The following is a 10,200-nucleotide window of genomic DNA, read 5'->3' as shown; positions in this document are numbered from 1 at the left end:
AACATTTCTTGAGCCCTTAGTCTGTGTATGGCCCCGAGCTGGACCAAGCTAAGCGAGAAGATGAATTAGTCAGCGGGGGTAGCGAATGTGTGAACAGACATGAGAGGCGGATATGACTGGGCTGCCGTGGAAGGAAGCCCGGGCGTGGCCCACGGGAGCCCCGATCAGCCTGGGGGAATCAGAGGAATATCAAAAAACAGGTGAGGCTCTGGCTAGGCCTTGGAGGACGCACAGGAGTCCAGAGGTGGACAAGGTGGGGAAGAGTGTAAGGAAGAGGGACACAGCATGCCATGTGGGGGGAACTGGGAGGAATTACACACAGGTGGGAGCTGGTCTGTGTGCTCTGGGAAGAGAGGGTAGAGCGGGAGGGGAGACAGGGCTGGAACTGCAGGTGGGGACTTGATCATGAGGGTCCTGCAGTGTCAATCAGGGAGTGTGGCCCTCACCCTGGGAGCAGTGGGGAGCCCAAGGGCTCAGCAAGTTTGGGTGGGAGAAGGATCACCCAGCAGTTCTGTGGGGCAGCCTAGAGGTGGGCGCTGTGACCCACGTGATTGCCGACAGTGGTCTACCTAGGGCAGGGGTACTGGGGCTGGGGGACAGCAGACAGATTCAGGAGATATTCAGACTATAAAATCAATCAGACTTGGGGCTGATTAGATGTAGAGGATGAAGTAGAGAGAGGAGTCAGGGATGACTCCTAGGTTTCTATCCTGAGTAACTGGGGTACATATTGAATACTAAGCTTTGGGTTATAACAGAGGTTGACAAACTTTTTCTCAAAAGGTCAATGGTAAATATTTGAGCCTTGTGGACCATTCAGTGTTCCAAAGCTGCCATAGACAATATAGAAATGAATGGGCATGGCTGTGTTCCAGCAAAATTTTTTTTACAAGAACAGGCTGGCCATGGCCATACTTTGCCAGCCCGAGCTATAAACAACAACAGCAACAAAACCCATTTTAAGCTGGCTTTAACATAAAGTGGATTAACCCATATAATTGAAAAAGTCCAGAATTGGTGGACTTCAGGCACAGTTCAGTCAGAGTTCCAGTTCCGTCTCATTGATATCTTCTCAACCCAGTACTTCTCCATGCGTCAGCTCCATCCTAAGGCTGGCTTCCCACATGAGTGCAAACAGCCGCAGTGCTTCCAGACAAAGCACACGGTCAGGAGCATGAGGACGGAGTAATCTTCCAGCCAAGCCCTAAGTGTCATCTTTATTGGAGTATAATTGCTTTACAATGGTGTGTTAGTCTCTGCTTTATAACGAAGTGAACCAGCTATACATATACGTATGTTCCCATATCTCCTCCCTCTTGCGTCCCCCTCCCACCTGCCCTATCCCAGCTCTCTAGGTGGTCACACAGCACCGAGCTGATCTCCCTGTGCTCTGTGGCTGCTTCCCACTAGCTATCTATGTTACATTTGGTAGTGTATATATGTCCATGCCACTCTCTCACTTCGTCCCAGCTTACCCTTCCCCCTCCCTGTGTCCTCAAGTCCATTCTCTACCTCTGCGTCTTTATTCCTGTCCTGCCCCTAGGTTCTTCAGAACCCTTTTTAAAAATTTTTTTTAGATTCCATATATATGTGTTAGCATACGGTATTTGCTTTTCTCTTTCTGACTTACTTCACTCTGTATGACAGACTAGGTCCATCCACCTCACTACAAATAACTCAGTTTTGTTTCTTTTTATGCTGAGTAATTTGTATTTAATTTTTGATAGTTTGATTAATATGTCTTGGTGTGTTTCTCCTTGGATTTATCCTGTATGGGACTCTCTGTGCTTCCTGGACTTGACTGACTATTTCCTTTCCCATATTAGGGAAGTTTTCAACTATAATCTCTTCAAATATTTTCTCAGTCCCTTTCTTTTTCTCTTCTTTTGGGACCCCTATAATTCGAATGTTGGTGTGTTTAATGTTGTCCCAGAGGTCTCTGAGACTGTCCTCAGTTCTTTTCATTCTTTTTTCTTTATTCTGCTCTGCAGTAGTTATTTCCACTATTTTATCTTCCAGGTCACTTATCCGTTCTTCTGCCTCAGTTATTCTGCTATTGACTCCTTCTAGAGAATTTTTAATTTCATTTATTGTGTTGTTCATCATTGTCTGTTTGCTCTGTAGTTCTTCTAGGTCCTTGTTAAACGTTTCTTGTATTTTCTCCATTCTATTTCCAAGATTTTGGATCATCTTTACTATCATTATTCTGAATTCCTTTTCAGGTAGACTGCCTATTTCCTCTTCATTTGTTTGGTCTGGTGAGTTTTTACCTTGCTCCTTCATCTGCTGTGTTTTTCTGTCTTCTCATTTTGTGTTTGGGGTGTCTTCTCTTACTGTGTTTGGGCTCTCCTTTTTGCAGGCTGCAGGTTCGTTGTTCCCGTTGTTTTTGGTGTCTGTCCCCAGTGGGTTGTGTAGGCTTCGTGGTGGAGGGGACCAGTGCCTGTGTTCTGGTGGATGAGGCTGGATCTTGTCTTTCTGGTGGGCAGGACCGCGTCTGGTGGTGTGTTTTGGGGTGTCTGTGACCTTATGATTTTAGGCAGCCTCTCTGCTAATAGGTGAGGTTGTGTTCCTGTCTTGCTAGTTGTTTGGCATAGAGTGTCCAGCACTGTAGCTTGCTGGTCATTGAGTGGAGCTGGGTCTTAGCGCTGAGATGGAGATCTCTGGGAGAGCTCTCGCCGATTGATATTATGTGGAGCCGGGAGGTCTCTGGTAGACCAATGTCCTGAACTCGGCTCTCCCACCTCAGAGGCACAGGCCTGACACCGGCCCGAGCACCAAGACCCTGTCAGCCACACGGCTTTTCACTCCCTTTAACACAATGCTGACTTGACTCAGACTCAGATCCCCTCCTGGGGCTACACGCGCCTCTGGGTGACGCCAGATGGCAGAGCTCCTGGTCTCCACGCCTCCTTCACGGTGGTCTTTCCGGATGCAGCCTGGCGAGGGTTGCCGTCAGCTCCTTTGTCCGAGGGACACCGTTCACGCCAGGAGCTTACCGACTCTCGGGCCCCATGTTTAGTGTGGGCAGCTGTGCCCGGAGGCCCATCTTGGGCTCAGAGGCACCGGCGTCCTAAGTGTCACTCTGATTGGACTTACTTATGTCATATGCCCATCCAGGAACCAGTCACTGTGCCTGGGGGATGGAAAACACTGATTGGCTTAGCCTGGGTCATGTGCTCTATCCCTGAGTGGGGGAGGTAGAGTCAGTTTCCAGGAAACCACGTGGTCTCCCAGTGAAAATCAGGGTCTGGCAGGATGGTGGAAAAAAGGGAGGAATGCAAGAAAAGCAAAAGTATATGCCCCTCCAAAGACTTGTACGTGAATACACATAGCAGCGTTATTCATAATAGCCCCAAATCCAAATTCCCATCAAGCAGTGAACAGATAAACAAAATGTCATATATCCATAAGATGAATACCACTCAGCACTAAAAGGGAAAGAAGTACTGATATATGCAGCAACATAGATGAACATAAAAAACAATACGCTGAGTGGAGGAAGTGAGACACAAAGACTACATATTATGTTTCCACTTATAGGAACCTTCTAGAAAAGGTAAAACTAGAAAACAGATCAGTGGTTGCCTGGGGCCCGGGATGGGACTGCAAATGTGCAAAAGGGGATTTGGGATTGTGGTAACTATAAGTTTATTAAATCTCATCCAAATGAATAACATAAGTAAACTTTAGGGTGTGTAAATTATACCTCAATAAAGCTGTTTTTAAAAAAGGCTGATGGGGGCAAAGAGGATGCTATGGCTATTAGGGTCCATGCAGAGAACGATGGTGCCACTCACGAATCAGGGGACAGAGAGGCAAGGGCAGGCTTGAGGGCAAATGCTGAGGTCCCTCTGGACAGGCTGAGCAGGAGGTGCTTCTGGGACATCGGGAGTGCCATCCAGCAGAGCTCCGGGTAAAGGGAGGGGATGGAGCTGGGGGTCTGGGGGATGGTGGGTGTTCAGAAGGACACTGAAGCGGTGGCAGTGGATGAGTCCCCCCGAAAGGGTGTGGTCTGAGAAGAGAAGGCTGCCACGATAGAGCCCTGAGAAGCAGAAACATCTCGTGGACCAACAGAGGAAGGGAAACCGGCAAAAGCATGAGATACTTTGATAGCCAGAGAAGCTAGCAGAGGTCCCAGTCAGGGCACGTGCCAATGCCCAGAGCACAACGACCACGGAAGGGTGAGATGTGATCCAGGCTGCAGTGGGTGAGGAATACAAGGGGTCGGTGAGCATAGTCAACAGCGCTGAGAAGCTCAGCTGGCGAGGGAAGGAGGAAGCGGGGTAGCTGCGGGCAGGGCGGAAACCAAAGGCAGAAGCAGTGGGCACGGTCCACACTCTTGATAGGTGTGGCTGGGAAGAGGAGGAGACAGGCGGTGTGGGGCAGCTGCAGCCACTCCAAGGTCCATGACACTCCTGGAACCGGGCCACCTGCCCGTCACCCACGCCGCCACGCCCCATCAAGCCACCCCAGCTACTCACACTGGGGAGACACAGCTCTTGCTGGGGCTGGCTCCCAACCTGCCCTGGCCACTGTCCGCTGACCAGCAGTGTGGCTGCATCTCAAGTGTGACCAGGCTGGACATGGAGGTGACGGCATTTAATGGAGCAGAGGATGGCTCTAGGGCATCGCTCCGACCTTTTCTCCAGACCACACCCACAGGGTCCTGGCCCTCGGAGACAAATTCTGGGAGTGCTTTGTGTGACAGCTTTGTGTGAAATGTCAAGTGGGAGGGAATTCCCTGGTGGTCCAGTGGTTAGGACTCAGCGCTTCCACTGCCATGGCCCGGGTTCAATCCCTGGTCAGGGAACTAAGATCCCACAAGCCATGCTACAGCCAAATAAATAAATAAATAGAGGGTTAAAAAAAAAAAGAAATGTCAAGTGGGAGAACCTTCTCGACACTTCCTTCACTTTAGGTCTGGGCATCACCCCCCCCACCTGATAACCCAGATGCCCATCAGCCCGGGGGGCATGAGACTGGTACCAGTCAGCCTATTTTTCCAATTCTACACACAGCTATCAGCTGGCTCCTCCCCACAGCCCTGACAGGTTGTCATCATTACATCCATCTGGCTGACAAGGAGAATGAGACTCAGAGAGGTTGAGTGGCTCAGCTAAGGTCACACAGCAAGTGAGTAGCACAAGTGGGTTTGGCACCCAGGTCAACCTGCCTCAAGAGCCTGCTCCCTTTCCCCCACTGACCCTTGACAAAGGGTGTGGAAAACAAAAGAGGACGGCAGGAGGGGTGGGGGAGGGGAGGCCGGAGTTCTGAATGGCAAAGTGGTGAACCAGGTTGGAACCCCAGTTCTGCCCCAGCTCCTGGGGCCAGGGTGAGTCACTCTCCCACACAAGGCCTCAGTTTCCCTAGCTGTACAATGGGCTCTTAGGTCCCTTGTGGCTGCCGCATGCTGAGTTCTGTGACCAGGTGCTTATCGGAGACACTTCTGCCCTTTATGGTAGAAACAAAAAAACGCCCCTGGGAAGGTTAGCAGCAGGGAAAGGCCATGGTGGGGGGAAAAGGGTCTCCTCTACCAGGCCGGGCCCTGGAGGAGCTGCACCCAGGGAATATGGTCAAGCCCAGCCTATATGCTGGCTCAGCACTTCGCTGGGACAAAGGTCCAGCCTGATATCATTGTGCCTCTTGCAGGAGCTGCCCCGTCTCAGTCATCCCAGCAGGACCTGCCACGGCTTTGCATGAGTCTCTCCTCCTTTCAGCTGTGGCCTCCCTGTCTGCAATCCTCCAGTGAAGGAGCTTCTCCAGGCCAGCTTTCTCCCCACCCTCAGCTCCCCTGCCCACCCCTCCTCCCTGCTTCCACAACTGCAGGCCCTCTGGAGCCTCACGGCTGCACTAGTGTGTCCATGGGAGATGCCTGAAGGATGACCCATTAGTCAGAGAGTCAAGACCTTCCAAAAGGAATCAGAGTCCCAGAGAGGGTAGGTGCCTAAGCAAGGCCACACAGCAGACACGGGGGGCCAGCATGGAACCTGGGCCTCCTGACCACTCAGCTCATTTCTGTGACACCTTCCAATGGTTTTTATGATAGAAAATATTTTATTCTTCTTTATGTCTTTGTGTTATGTTTATAACTCAGACCCACATCCTGATTTTCAGTTCACCAGACATATTTACAGTCACTCAAATGCTACTCCCTGAAGTGACCATGGCTCAGTCCCCTTTCTGCCCACACAGGTGACCTCACCCAGCCTTGTGGCTTTTAACACCCTCTCTCTCTCTGCCCCTCCCTCCTCCTCTTCCGTCCTCCTATTCTCTCTCTCCTACATTCAATCCATCAGGAAATCGTGTTGTCCCTACCTCCAAGACATCTCCAGAATCCAAACACCCCTTGCCACCTCCACCCCTGCCACCTGGTCCCACCCACCATCGTCTCTCTCCTGGATTAGAGCTGTAGCCTCCCCATGGCCTCCCTGCCTCCACCCTTGATCCCTTCAGCCTGGTCTCCACACAGTAGCCAGAGGATCCTGTTAAGATGCAAGTCTCTGTTCAAAGCCCTCAGGGCTCTCACCTCACTAGTAGTGAAAAGACAAAGACCATGCCTTGGCTTATACGGCCAAACACATCTGGCCTCCATGTGCCCTCTGACCTCACCTCCTACCACTCTCCCCATCAAGTACCCTCTGTTCCCCCTATACTGGCCTCCCAGCTGTTCTTCTGTCACAATCCACTCCCACCCCAGGCCCTTTGCACTTGCTGTTTCCACCACCTGGAGCGCTGCTCCTTGGATATCCACATGACTCCCACCCTCCCTCATTTCTTTGAAGTCTCTGCCAAAAGTCACCTCCTCAGAGAGGCCATCCTGGACCTGGACCCCCCTGTCTAGCCGTGCTCTCACTCTCTGTCCCTTTGCCCTGCTTTATAGCATGCAACACCACCCGGATTCTAGTACATCATATGTACTGGTTGGTTCGATGAGTCCCATCCCGAAAGTAAGCCCAGCAGGGAAGACACTATCTCTTTTCCTTACTGATGTATCTGGAGCCCCCAACCCAGTGGCTGGGACATAGAAGATGCTCAATAAATACTTATGACAGGACGAGCCCTAGCACCTGCCCTAATGTCTTTTTTTTTTTTTTTTTTTGCAGCACGAATATCAGTCATTTATTGACATTAACATTATGAACACATAATGGAAAAATGCTCCTCAAAAGAGGAAGGTGAACTTCGACTGTCAATAGGACAAAGCTGTCTTCAAAAGATAGAGAGGTGGAAACTAGGTTCACAGCTGGGTTTCGAATCCCTGAGGATGGAGCTCGTCTATGTATGTGCATCCACAGGCGCAAGGTGTCGGAGGAGGCGGCTCAGGAATGTCTCCAGCTGCTTCTTTGATCTGTAAGCGATTAGTCCTCCCTTGTTGGCCCACTGGTCCACTCCGGCAGCGCCTGTGTTTCCCACGTGGTACACCAACTGTGGCAAGTCAAGCCGCGAGTTGGGGTTTCTTTCCAAGCACTCTTTTCAGTCCACCATTCCCCCACCCATGGCCCTGAGGATGGCGTGAGCAGCACAGAGTCCCACTTGAACGTGGTATCTTCTGAGAAGATGTAAATGTCAACAAGGCCGAGGACAACACAGAGGCGCTTGCAACCAGCCCCAGCTGCCCGGAATATGCGCTCTCCACACACACGTGACAGTGCCTTGATGGTCTCCTTTTCACTGGTACTAATGACATCTGAGAATGGGTGGGAGCATTCCGCCTCAGAGCTGGGGTTTTGGGTCACTTGGCTCTGCGTTTCACTGCTGTTTCTTGTAGAGACGGGAGGCAGAAATGAATGGATATTGGTCCCCATGTAAGAAAGGCCCCAGTAGCACTGTCCTTTCCACCTGAGGGTGTTTAGGTCTTGTGATACAAAAGGTTGGTTGATGACTCCCATCAGGGGCACCCCTGTCTGTATGTCATAGACACCAATTAAAATAGTGACACACTGAAGTCCACTGGGGAAGATTCCTTGGTTGGATTTAATGTCAGCAGAACCTTTTATATACTGATAAGTTGAATCTATAGGATCCACCCAAACTCCCAAAGTGTCCTGCGGAATGTTGATCTCTATTGCATCCAGAGCTGGGTCACTAAAGACAACGTCCTGATGTACAACCTTGGCTAATGCTTCAGATGCCAACTTGTTACCATTAAGGACTTTGTTGAGAAGATCTACTGTTTCTTCCACTGTTGGACAAAGTCTCATGATAATCTTTTCCCCCAAATCATTTGTAAACTCATTGGATTCTTCTCCAAAAATTTTTTCCCCCAAGCCTGGAAACTTGTTCTCCGTACTTCCTGTACCAGTACATCAGCCAGGGGCTTGAAATCAACTGCAAACTTCTTGTTCTTTTCTCCCTCTTTCTTTTCTTCTATCAGCAGCTGGAAGAGGGCTTGCACGCCCGGGCAATGTTGGCAGCTTTCTCAGAGACACAGAGCAGCTCCCGGAGGATACCTGACATTTCTGAACCTGGCTTTTCAGTTGCAGCGTCTGGTGGAATCGACACCCACCCTCCGGGCCATCAGCTTAAGCAATATTAAATAACATTTTCCTTTGGTCATTTGAATTTAATCCTGTGCAATTTGTTACAACTCTCATTCGCATCAAGGGAAACCTAGCCATCATCACTCTTCCGGAGAGGCGATGGGTGCGTGCTGGTCGCCCAGCCTGGGGACCTGGATCCGAGCAGGAAGGGAGGTTGTGGCGCCGAGGCGAGGGGGGCGTAAAGAGGAAAGCGTATCACCTAAGCAGGGATGCGGAGCCCACTGCCCTAACGTCTTGTAGGGCATCTGCCATTTACAGCATCGTTACAATGACATGCCAGGTCCTGCCAACGGGCAGAGCTGACACGAAGATCAGGGTAATCCCAGCAGCAGCAGGTGCTACTCGCTCCTCTGTGCCATGTAATCAGGTCTCCCTAACTCTGCGAACCCTCTTCCATTATCCCCATTTTACAGAGGGAACTGTAGGCTCTGAGAGGCAAAATGACTTGCCTGAGGTCAGAGAGGCAGCATGCATTAGAGTTAGCATTAAAATCTAGATCTGTTGGGCCCACAGACACCCCACCACAACTCTAGCTTCCCTGGCCTGGCATCTGAGCCCTCAGGTCTTCAGGGTTCCTGAGTTAGGGGCGCATGGTGCTGCCAGGTGACAGGTAGGGTGAAGTCACCCTGATGGGAACAGTGCCCCCCTCTCCCCGCCAGACCAGCCTCTGGGGGCAGCAGAGGCCTCACGCCCAAAGTAGGAGGGGCCAGGCATCAGTGACTACATCCCTCTCTGGCCTCTCCAAAGGGGAGACAGAGCCCTCAGCACACGTCACCTCCCTGCCATCTGCTGCTGGGACGCACTGAGTAATCATCTACTGTGTGCAGAGGTCTGTGCTGACACCGTGGGAACAAAAGGATGTCATCACCCACTCCCTCCCCACCTGCTGGTACTGTGGGCAAGCAAGCCCCTTGTCAGCCATCATATCATCTGATCGCCCCATAGAAATAACAGCTGAGTAATATCAGGCCCATTTTACAGGCCAAGAAAGTGAGGCCCACATTTTGTCAAGCACCTGCCAATCCAGGTGTCTAAAGAAGCTGAATTCTGAGTCTCAGAAGGGTCAGGACGGGGCAGGTGCTGGCATGAAGAGAGAATGTCCCCAGGGCCAGGATGATGGCTGAGATCGCAGGAGGCCACCCCCACTGCCCTGCCCAGGAGGGATTGTCTTCACCACAACCCAGGCACTTGCTCAAGTCCCACAGCCCCGAGAAACTCATCCACTACCTCGTCTCTGCCCCCCGCATCCACAGGGGAACTGCCTCTCCAGCACATAAGAAACTGGTGCCAATGGTGGGATGGAGCCAGCCAGGCCCAAGGTCAAATTGAGCAAGGGGGAGAGACCAGGCTGTGCACATGCCAACGTCCTGCCTCCCTGTGCAGATCACTTTCCTGTCCCCAGGCACCTCCTTCAGAGACGCAGCTGGGGAAATCACGCAGCCGCCCAGGACTCCCATGCTGAAAATATGGCAACTGTGAGATGCTGACACTCTTGTTCGCTTGAGGATGGGGGGCTGGCATGAGCACCACTGTGCCCGTTGGGGCTGCTCCTCCAGGGGCAGGAAAGTGGGGCTAGGGCGGGGAGGATGTCGGTATGAGGAAGGCGGCCATCTCCTGGGGATACCGGAGATGCTGCTCTCCCAGAAGCACCTTAGGGAAT

General features: G+C 51.5%; 1 pseudogene across 1 annotated transcript; it reads right to left on the bottom strand.

Moving 5' to 3' along the window:
• Positions 1-7,275: 7,275 nt before the first annotated feature.
• On the bottom strand, positions 7,276-8,457 carry LOC309832365 (inositol polyphosphate 1-phosphatase-like; annotated as a pseudogene). Its single transcript has one exon. The product of its transcript is annotated as an inositol polyphosphate 1-phosphatase-like (transcript).
• Positions 8,458-10,200: the final 1,743 nt, after the last annotated feature.

Source organism: Grampus griseus, assembly GCF_964374135.1.
Source record: "Grampus griseus genome assembly, chromosome: 14".
Classification (NCBI taxonomy): Eukaryota; Metazoa; Chordata; class Mammalia; order Artiodactyla; family Delphinidae; genus Grampus; species Grampus griseus.
The sequence above is the reverse complement of the archived record's forward strand: the minus strand, read 5'-3'. Positions and strand labels throughout refer to the sequence as shown.